Genomic DNA, 9,805 nt, shown 5'->3' with positions numbered 1-9,805 from the left:
AGGCCCACTTGGGTGAGTGAAGAATGACAGAGGCAAGAATGGATGGCTAATTTAAGTGATGGAGAAAAGAACATGGTGGTATCTCAGTATTAATTGATTGTATGGTGTAGAACAGAAACATGGTCCAGTAGTGTTGTTCAATGGACACAATGGAACTGAAAACAGTGGCAGCTGAGAGACACAATTGCTTTCCAAAAGGGGTTAAAGAAGCAGAACAGAGAAAACAGCTGTGGTCTACAGTGGCTCTTAACTTTTTTGGCCTGTGACCCTTTAAAGTGGAGCTTCATATGTCTACTTAGTGCGCCTTGTTACCACTTGCAAATGTCTATCAGTTGTAAGCAGATAGATGCTTCTCTGACTCTTGCATTTGAATAGTTTTTAGAGGCCTGACGAGGTAAAACCATCCAGTATTTCACAATAAGTAAGACTAAGATGATGTTTAGCAGGTATAATGTTTACCATGATTACAATCGTAGTTTAGGGGTATTTATATGCTAACATTGGCAAATTAGCACTAAACACAAAGTAGAGCTGAGACTAATGAGAATGTCATTTGTTTTGCAAGTATTCGGTCATAAACCGAATACTTGCAATGAATTAAAATTTTGCTGGTGGAAAAGTCAGGGGAATCACCAAAGTTATTACAATTCATCCTCTCAAGATCATGAATGTCTGTGCCAAATTTCATCGAAATCCATCCAGTAGCTAGTTGTCTACACATTTCACTCAAAACCATAAATATCAACCTCATGATGGCACTAGAGGAAAAGTTAGGAGATCACCAAAGATGGTAGACTTCATCCTCTGGGAACCATGAATGTCTGTACATAATTTCATATCATGACAAAAATAAATCACATAGTTGTTGAGATATTTCAGTCTGGACTAAAATGACTGACCATTGACCAAACTACAATTCAGCCATAATTCCAAATCACTCAGTCAGGTTATCACTGCCCATCTGAAAAACCAAGCAGCTGGCATATTGTTGGTATTTTCTGCCACCCTGGCATCATGTGGTCTTTACATTTACAGAGTAATCTCCCCAAATGACCACGGTGTGGTTTAAATGTCACCTGTCTTTGTGTGATCTGTGCTTCACGGTAAAACCGGAATGTTCCAAGTGGAACTCCTCAGACCACCTGTCGCACTGTCGTCATCAGCCACAACATGATCTGTGTGCATCAGTGTGAAACAATCATTTTTATAGCTTGGCAACGTCTTCACGGACCATCTAAAGCTCATGCCATTAAACCCTGGATTCAAGATATTTAAGCATGCACCGAGCAAAAAAATCTTTACACAACAAATTAAATAATTTAGCATAGCCTCAGCACAGCAGCCCCTCAAATAAAAAATGAAATCCAAACTGGCAACGGTTTTCACAGTGCTCCTAAATCTTTCACTTCCCACCATCTCTCTAAGCCACCACTTGAATTTGATCCAATTGAAATGATGGAGACGCTGCTGCATCACACTCAGCCCTCTTAACTTACTGTCATTGGCAATAAGGTATTTTTCTTTATTTACATTTATTTCCTACTGTCTTCTTTGTCACATAATAATGGCATTAAAGCTATGACACTCTGGTTTTCACTTGAAGTGAGAAACAGCAGTGTATTAGTGATGACCTCAGTAGCACGCTGACTACAGTGATCAATGTTGAAACAGCAGTTTATCATAGTCATGCAGTTCACTGGTTTCCTGACCAGCCATATGACCGTCTGACAGAGCCAGGCTGCTTTTCTGATGAACTGTGGGGGGTCCCAGGGAGAGACTTTAGTAAACAGCAGAAAATGCAGTATCAGAGTCAATACATAAGTGGTTTCTGACAGTGGACGGCTGAGCCTTCGGCATTAATGGCCAAGACTGACACATGGTTAAAGGTTTCTCTGTGAGAGTCAGATCAATGATTTTTTTTTTCTTTCTTTTTTTTGAGAATAACAAGCACCATGTCGTCTGCTGGGTGAGTCAGGAAACTCTCTGAAGTAGTGGCACCGATTTCTTACAATATAATAGCAATTTCAGTTTTGGAGTACTTTGTAATTTTAAAAAAAGCAATCAAAAGGCAAAAAAAGGGAAGGAAAGGCAAAAACCAAAGGTGTCCAGTCTCTTTATTTGAAATGATTCAAAAGCATTTGTACATTTTTATTTCATTAGGTCATAAGTTTTTATATTAACATTTCCAACAAATACGACACAAGACAACATCTAGAGTAATAGTAAATCATTGTAGTAGTGTAGAATAATTAATATATAATGCAGGACAAATCTGGATAGTCCGGGCATATAAAAGTAGAAAATATGAAGAAAATTAACATTTTAAAAAATGGGGCAGCACATTACAGTTATGACAATGTGAGAAATGAGATTAAGGTTTAGAAGAGCCACTGTCCAATATTAAAGGATTAGACAGGCATTTGTAAAGTATAGAAGGACTGAAATGATGAATATTCCTTAATAGCTGTATGCCAGCTCCAGGGGTTCTCCGGTTAGAGAGACAGACACAGAAGCAGAGGTCTTGATTCCTCTCGCTTCTCTGTGTATCCCCCGCCCCCCTTCCCACCCCACCCTTTTCTCTCTTTCTCAACCCATCCGGTCAGGGCAGATGGCCGCCTACCTAGAGCCGGGTTCTGCATGAAGTTTCTTCCTGTTAAAGGGGAGTTTTTCCTTACCACTGTCGCCAAGTGCTTGCTCATGGGGGAATTGTTGGGTCTCTCTCTCTGTAAATTAAAGAGTATGGTCTAGACCTGCTCCATGTGAAAAGTTTCCTGAGATGACTTTTGTTGTGATTTGGCGCTATATAAATAAAATTGAATTGAATTGAATTGAAAACTACTGATGCTCAGTATCAGGCACATTTGTAGGAACAGTTGTAACAGCTTCCTGTGTACGTAGGAATGTATGCATGTTCAGTATATGGAATAATAATCACAATAATAAACAATAGTGAGTCAATATAAAAGTAAAACTGACATAAAATAATACAAACTGTCACATTAGCATAAATTAGCATTAGTATGCTACACTCGTGGGTTAGCCTTAGCACATTAGCTTATTAGCAGTGGTGTGAAAATGGTTTGTTGGCTTAAGCCTCCTAAAAGAAATATTATTGGGAAAAAACAAACTCTCTCAATAGCCCAAAACATAATAAACCATGATCACAAAACCTCAAAGTTTGTTATTTAGACATTCAAATAATATACTCAGTCCATTAAAACTTGTTATCTAAATTAATTATTTTAATGGAATTGAAAAAAACTACACCACATGCTTCAATTGGGAATCAAACCCTGGTCTCACAGGTGGCAATAAGTGCTAACCTTTGTCAAATCATTTAGTGGTCATGAAAATGTATTCAGATTTAGCCTATTGATGATGCATTCACCTCATAAGTCATGACACACTACTCTCCACTACATGAAAGTACATAAACCGCTTTTAATAATCAAAAGTATCGGTATCAGTATTGATATTGGCGATTCTGGCCCTGTATTACTTGGTATCAGATTGAAACCAAATTTTGCAGTATCGCCCACCCCGAATGGGAATAACTAGCTAGGCTATGTGTGAGCAGCGGTAAGACCCCGGTCCTTGCTGAGTCATCCTGCCTAATGCTTGTCCATTTTCCTTCATTTACCTGGCTAATACTGCTACCATGACTAGATCAAAACCTCTCTCAATACTTTCCAGCTTCCTGTATATGGCTCTCAGCCCCAAGCCCACTTGTTTTACTAAAGATTGAAATCTTCAGTAAGTCGCAAGTATATAGCTTCATATTTGAAAACGTTATTTCCTAAAACAGCCAGGCATTGTAGTTTGTAGCAAACATTACTCCAACAGGAGAAAAAAACCGGAGTGTATATTTAGCTGTAATAATACACATTTTGTATTATGTATTCTTTCATTGAGGGATTTGGTCTTTTAATGGGTTATTTGAACGTAAAAAAAAAAACAATAAAACAAAACATAATATCACCAGCCTTATCCTTAATTTATAGATATATACTGTATAGATATAAAGGACAAGGTTGATCATTTGTGAGAATCTCTTTGAATATGGAAATGTCCTTGAAAGAAGTGGCAAGAAAATGACATCTATTCTCAGACTATTCCACTGAAAACTGGAAACAGTGCACCAGTGCACGGGGAATTTCATTTTATGCATTATTTTCCAGGTGAGATTACCAAAAATTACCATTTGCAGGTATTCACAGGCTTATTCAGAGAATTTTGATGTAGAACTGAAAGGACTGAAATGGAAAAAGCACGCACACATGGCTTTGTAGGCTTGTAGTAGCGGTTATATGTAACATGCCATCCAAATATATTTTTAAAAGTTGTTCTCTGGTCTGGTGCGATGCTTTTCTAGCATCAAAATAACACCACTGGTGCTTGCCAGAACATGCAGTCTAAGCTCTGCCTCAAGGATGAAGCTTTGGTGGTAGAACATTTGGATTTTTTTTGGATTTTTTTGTCAAACAGGAACTAGACTCTCTGCACATCTACCTAAAACCACAGCACAGATGAGTTGATATATTTGCATTTTCGCAAAAGCGTGGCTTTCACAAAAATTGAAGGCAGATAATAAGCTTTTTCATTTTCATCTGTATCCTTGGTAACCAATATGAGCCGTATCATATATGTTAATTGCCAGTACAAAGTAAGACTGTTATGTACTCTTGCATATCTGAAAATTAAAAGCTGTCTGTGGTGAAGGAAGCTTCTTCGACCTAGTTATCTAATCAGGCTGTAACCTGTAAACAAGTCCAGCAGAGGAGGCGGACATCTGTCAGAAAAAAGTCAAGCAGATGTTAGATGTTTAGCGTTTGCAAAGTCAGTATTTGTATTACTCTCCACACCACATCATCGTCTATCTATGCTTGTTCCTGAACATAGGAACAGTCATCGCTGCAATCAAACATAATACACCATAGACTTCCTGCAGAGCTCATGTTTTATCTGTGCTGCTGACAATTCCCTCTTTTAATGCTGGCTTTGATTAATATCCTGCCTGTCCAGATTGTCAGCCTGACCCTCAGAGAGAACAAAGAGTGATATTAGGGGAAAAAAATTAAAGAGAAAAAACATCCAAAAGAATAATAATTCACCTGTAGTGTTTCATTCTCAGCGGGTATTGATTTAACATGTTACCTAATATCTGTAGGGGCTTCCATCAACTCCTCCGGTGTTTAGTCTTCTGCTACAAATAGAGGATTGTCAGACAGCCAGTGTGCAGATGAGCAATGCAGCAAAGCTCAAAGCAAGCTGGATGAAATCACCTGTGAAATGCTGTGTACAGAGTGTATTTTTCCACTGGTTCTTGCTTTGAATCTGATATGACAGATGCAGACATTATTCCTTTTTATCTGAGCACCACAGCTGTTTCGTGGTTGTATCATTTTCTGACAGTGCTGTTTGCAATTTGTAGCTCATATCCTCATATTCTGTTTCCTCATTTTTATCTATTACAGCTTGCATACAATATCTCAGCATATAAGGACGTCTTTTTTGTTTTATTTAGTGCATGAGTAATGCAAATTCTCAGTGCTGTTAGAGGGAGTTAAGAGAAAGAAAGTAATAAGATGTTCCTAATTGGTCTACTGCTGCACCCTTCTGCTGTATATCATATGTTTTAATTAGTTCATTTAGAATTACAAGGAAGAAAAGGAATTCAATATAAACAAAAGAGAGAAAATCACAGAGGTTTGTGCAGAAGTATGAAGGACACAATAGGCCCTTTTTGACAGTATTGAATTGTTCACTGGGTTTAACTCCTTACAGATAGAGACAGAGTTGTGTTTGTACTTGATTCATATCGGAAAATGCAGTTTGGATAGACCTTATTTGCACAAATAGAAATAATGTCCTCACAGTATTTTAAACTCAATTACTGTTGGATCCCATTCATTTTAGACCGCAAGTAATCAGTCTGCATCTGTTGGCTTTTGCGGAAAACTTTGTCCAACAGAAATGTGGAAACTCAAACAAAAGTGGAAAATGGTTGTTCTAAATCACTTATTAATAATATAGTCTAGATGATTTTCTATGCACAAAATCCAAACTGGCTTACATTTGAAGGAATTAGGAAGACTTTGGCAACACAACATTATTATGTCTATGTCAACCTCCCCACATTACATCAGTGGGTATTTAGTATTTTCCAGAGGGCTTCTACTGCATGTAACCATCTCTAAATGGCTGTAAACAATATATTCTTTGATCTAATTCATTGAAAAAGACGTTGCAGTGTAGTGAACAAGAGTGAGATCTATGTGGATAAAATCTTCAGTGACTAGCTTATTCCAATGAATTAGGTATAATAAATAACAAAAACCCAGTGCATTCCAGTTACATGCAGGACTGGTTGTAGTTCCGTGGTATAGTTGTTATTCTGTGCTAAAACTGTGAAACTACTTCAGGATCCTATCACTTTTCTAAATGTAAAATTCATCCTTGGGTCAACGTGTAGCATAAAAATATAGACCAAGAAAGCAAGGATTCACATATAAAGTCCACATCAGTTAAACTGCAGGGCACAGACCTGAGTCCTTGGAGCACTGTAAATCCTGTTTAACAAGCTAACTTTAATGGCTAAAGAGGAGACCGTAAAGGAAACATGAGATGTTATGGTTCATGTAAAAGCCTATAATTTGTATTATTCCTGCCATGTTCTTTAATTAGACCCAAAATACTGTTAAAAGTAGATTGGAGACAGCTGTGAAAGACTATGTTGGACTTTCTGAGCTGAAAAATGTACCGCCTTGCCTGGCAGCACAGTCATTACTGTGTATTGTACTGTATCAGTACAGAGCTATTGCAGCAGAGCGGAGCAGTTATTCCCATAATTCCACTTGATTCTGCTTCACACCTCTGTCCAGAGTAATACATCAATGCAGCAATCAAGAGTATTTCTAAACCCAGAAGTGAGCATCTGTCTTGATACTTTGCTCCTTTAGAGTTATTATCTATGCCACAGCACCCTGTAATTCTGTTTCCTATACACAGAGAAGCTTCCTCCCAAAACCAAGCCAGATGTGGAAAACCTGAAAGCAGAGCAATGGCTACAAAAAACAATCTGAAATCATGTGAATACCACAAGAGAGGGAACCACATTTGTGCAGACGTAACCCTGTCATTGTGTTCTGGTTCTCCTCTCACAGGGTGACTCATACAACTTGTAACAACCTCCCAGATTCAGCAAGAAAAGAGATGCACTTCTGACATTATACTATATATTATATGACATTCTATACATCTGGGAAAAAGAAAAGAGGCTTGTCAGTTTGGAAACTGACCCACAGATACTATAACAGTCATTGAAATGCTGAGCTTTCAACTCCATTCACTGAACAAGGAGATCTAGAAAGAGCGAAAATTGACCAGTAAAAGGATCAAATATACGGAAAGAATAGTATCTGTAATCGGGTATAGCCACACAGGAATTAAAACCTTGCAGAGCATCAAGCTCGTAACAAATGCCTTGCTTGCTTAAAAGGACATCTTTTGTTGCAAAAACCCTGGGAATGCAGAGAACACTCAAATGAAAGACCTCCAATGCGAGACCAGTGGCCCCGGTATATAAGGCAGCTTTTATAGAAGTGCATAGCAGGTGTAGAAAGAGCATTTTCCCTTTGATGACTGTAATTTTCAAAAGAACTCAGCTGGCATGAGAGGTGGGAGGTTTAATGGCCACATGAATGGATAGAGCCGCATCCCAGCTCAGGTGATCAGGACGCATTAGTCAGGAGGCCGCTGATTGCAAATGATGACTCCTGCAATTGTTTAGCAGCAGTTTGAAATAAAAGGAGTCTAAAATAGGAGCGCAACGCACATTCGAGAGTCTCATAAAAATCGATTTTCTATGCAATGCACTGTCAGAGGCATCATTTGCCATATGTGGGCTGTGCTTGGTTTGATGTTATTAGGGTTTTAAACAATATCAACTGTACCTCCAGTGACAGTGACATTTAAGGTTTTTTCTTTCTCATATCTTGTTTGATATATTTGTTTCTGCCTTGTATTTGGATTTTTTGCTCCCCCATGGCGCAAATAAATAAACAAGTATTACTGCTAAAGTATTACTGGTAATGTTCCTCTTCCTGTTATTTTCATAAAAGAGAAAAAGCTCACATTCATGATTCTCATTTAACAAGCAATGAGGTCATTATCTTCAATGCTGGCATTCATTTCTTCAGTAAGTTGAGGAGGAAGTTTCTACCTCCACACCTTCTGTCTCTGGGCATGAATGTAAACTGATCTTAATTAATGATTTACTCAACAGTTATTCTATGTTTGCCTGAAACTGAGGTCATACTGTATAAACATTTCATTCACTTTGTTCTACTTCACATTACTATAATAAAGTCAATTTTCCTGAGCATCCTCTCTGATCTGATTCACTGACAGTCACATCCGTATCTGCTCACCCAAATCAGTTACATTTTCCAGATGCCCCTTGCACTTTCCATTGTTAAAAAAACTCAAACATGATACCAGACAGTATTATATCAACAACTGGTTGTCAACACCAGGACTGCTGAATTTTAATCAAGCTAGATTAATAAAATAATTTGTGTGGTGACAAATCACCAAACCAGTATACATGGTACGGTATGAATACTAGGGATGTATCATATTCATATTTGGTTTAATATGGCTGCTAAGCCACATTATTTATAATAAAATATTCCATTATATAAAAAGAACATATACTGGATCTTCAGGTATACACTAACAGCAGTCAGTAACATTTTTTTAAATTCCAGCCAGGGACATTTGTTGAATGTCATACTCCATCTCTCTCCCGTCATTTCCTTTTTATCTCAACAATCAACTGTTCAGAAAAAAAGAGATCTTAAAAAAAAAAAAAAACTAAACGTGAGAGCATTTGTGCAAATGTGAAGGACAACACTGGGGAGATAAGGGAATTAACAACTGTCTATCAAGATGTCAGCACACGTCCCTGTCTACATGTCTTTCTTTCTGTTCTGTGCTCACATTAAAGGAACATATACTGACTTAAATGAATTAGTTTTCTAATAAGATGGCTACTAGTCTCTCATCTCAAATGCCCTGCTTCTTTTTATTGCATATAATATACTATTGATAGATCATCTACTGCTTCACTCACTGGTGGATTTTCTCGCTGCCTCTGGACTCTGATAACATCTGATTTGAACACTGACTGATGTGAAGTCAAGTTTAAAATGTATTTCTGACTCAGAATTCAATTAGAATAATGAAGCCCACGGTCCGGCGTTACTGTTGTGATGTGCTAATGAAACTGACTTTGATCTAAAATAAGTTAGGAAGCTAAAAAGCATCCTGGACCCATGTGTGGAATTCAAACAGTCCTGATCTGCTGAGGTTCATGTCAGGGAGCTCAACACAGAGCATGCGCACATTAGAGGGATAAAAGAGAAAAAAAAACAGTAGTACAAATAGAGATAAACATATGAGAGGAAAAATAACAGCAAAATGGTTGACAAGTTAATGTCATTTGTCCCTCACTCTTCCTGTTTACCTCTGTTATCCCATCATCACTCACACTGAAAAAACCCATAAACCCCATTTATTGGCTTTTACTGAAAGGTAAAACTGTCATAAGAATTTTCAGTGACTGTCAATAATATATGAATTATTCATATAGTATCAATTCATATATACAATATCATATCTATTTTGTATTTTCTGATTAATCCTTTTATTTCTTCTCACTATTCAGTAGCAACTAGAAACAAACTGTTTTAAGACACATGTTTGAACAATAGGATTTTCTCCCTGAAAGGTTTTCTCTCGTACA

This window comes from Thunnus maccoyii, chromosome 11, assembly GCF_910596095.1.
Source record: "Thunnus maccoyii chromosome 11, fThuMac1.1, whole genome shotgun sequence".
NCBI lineage: Eukaryota > Metazoa > Chordata > Actinopteri > Scombriformes > Scombridae > Thunnus > Thunnus maccoyii.
This window is presented reverse-complemented; position numbering follows the sequence as displayed.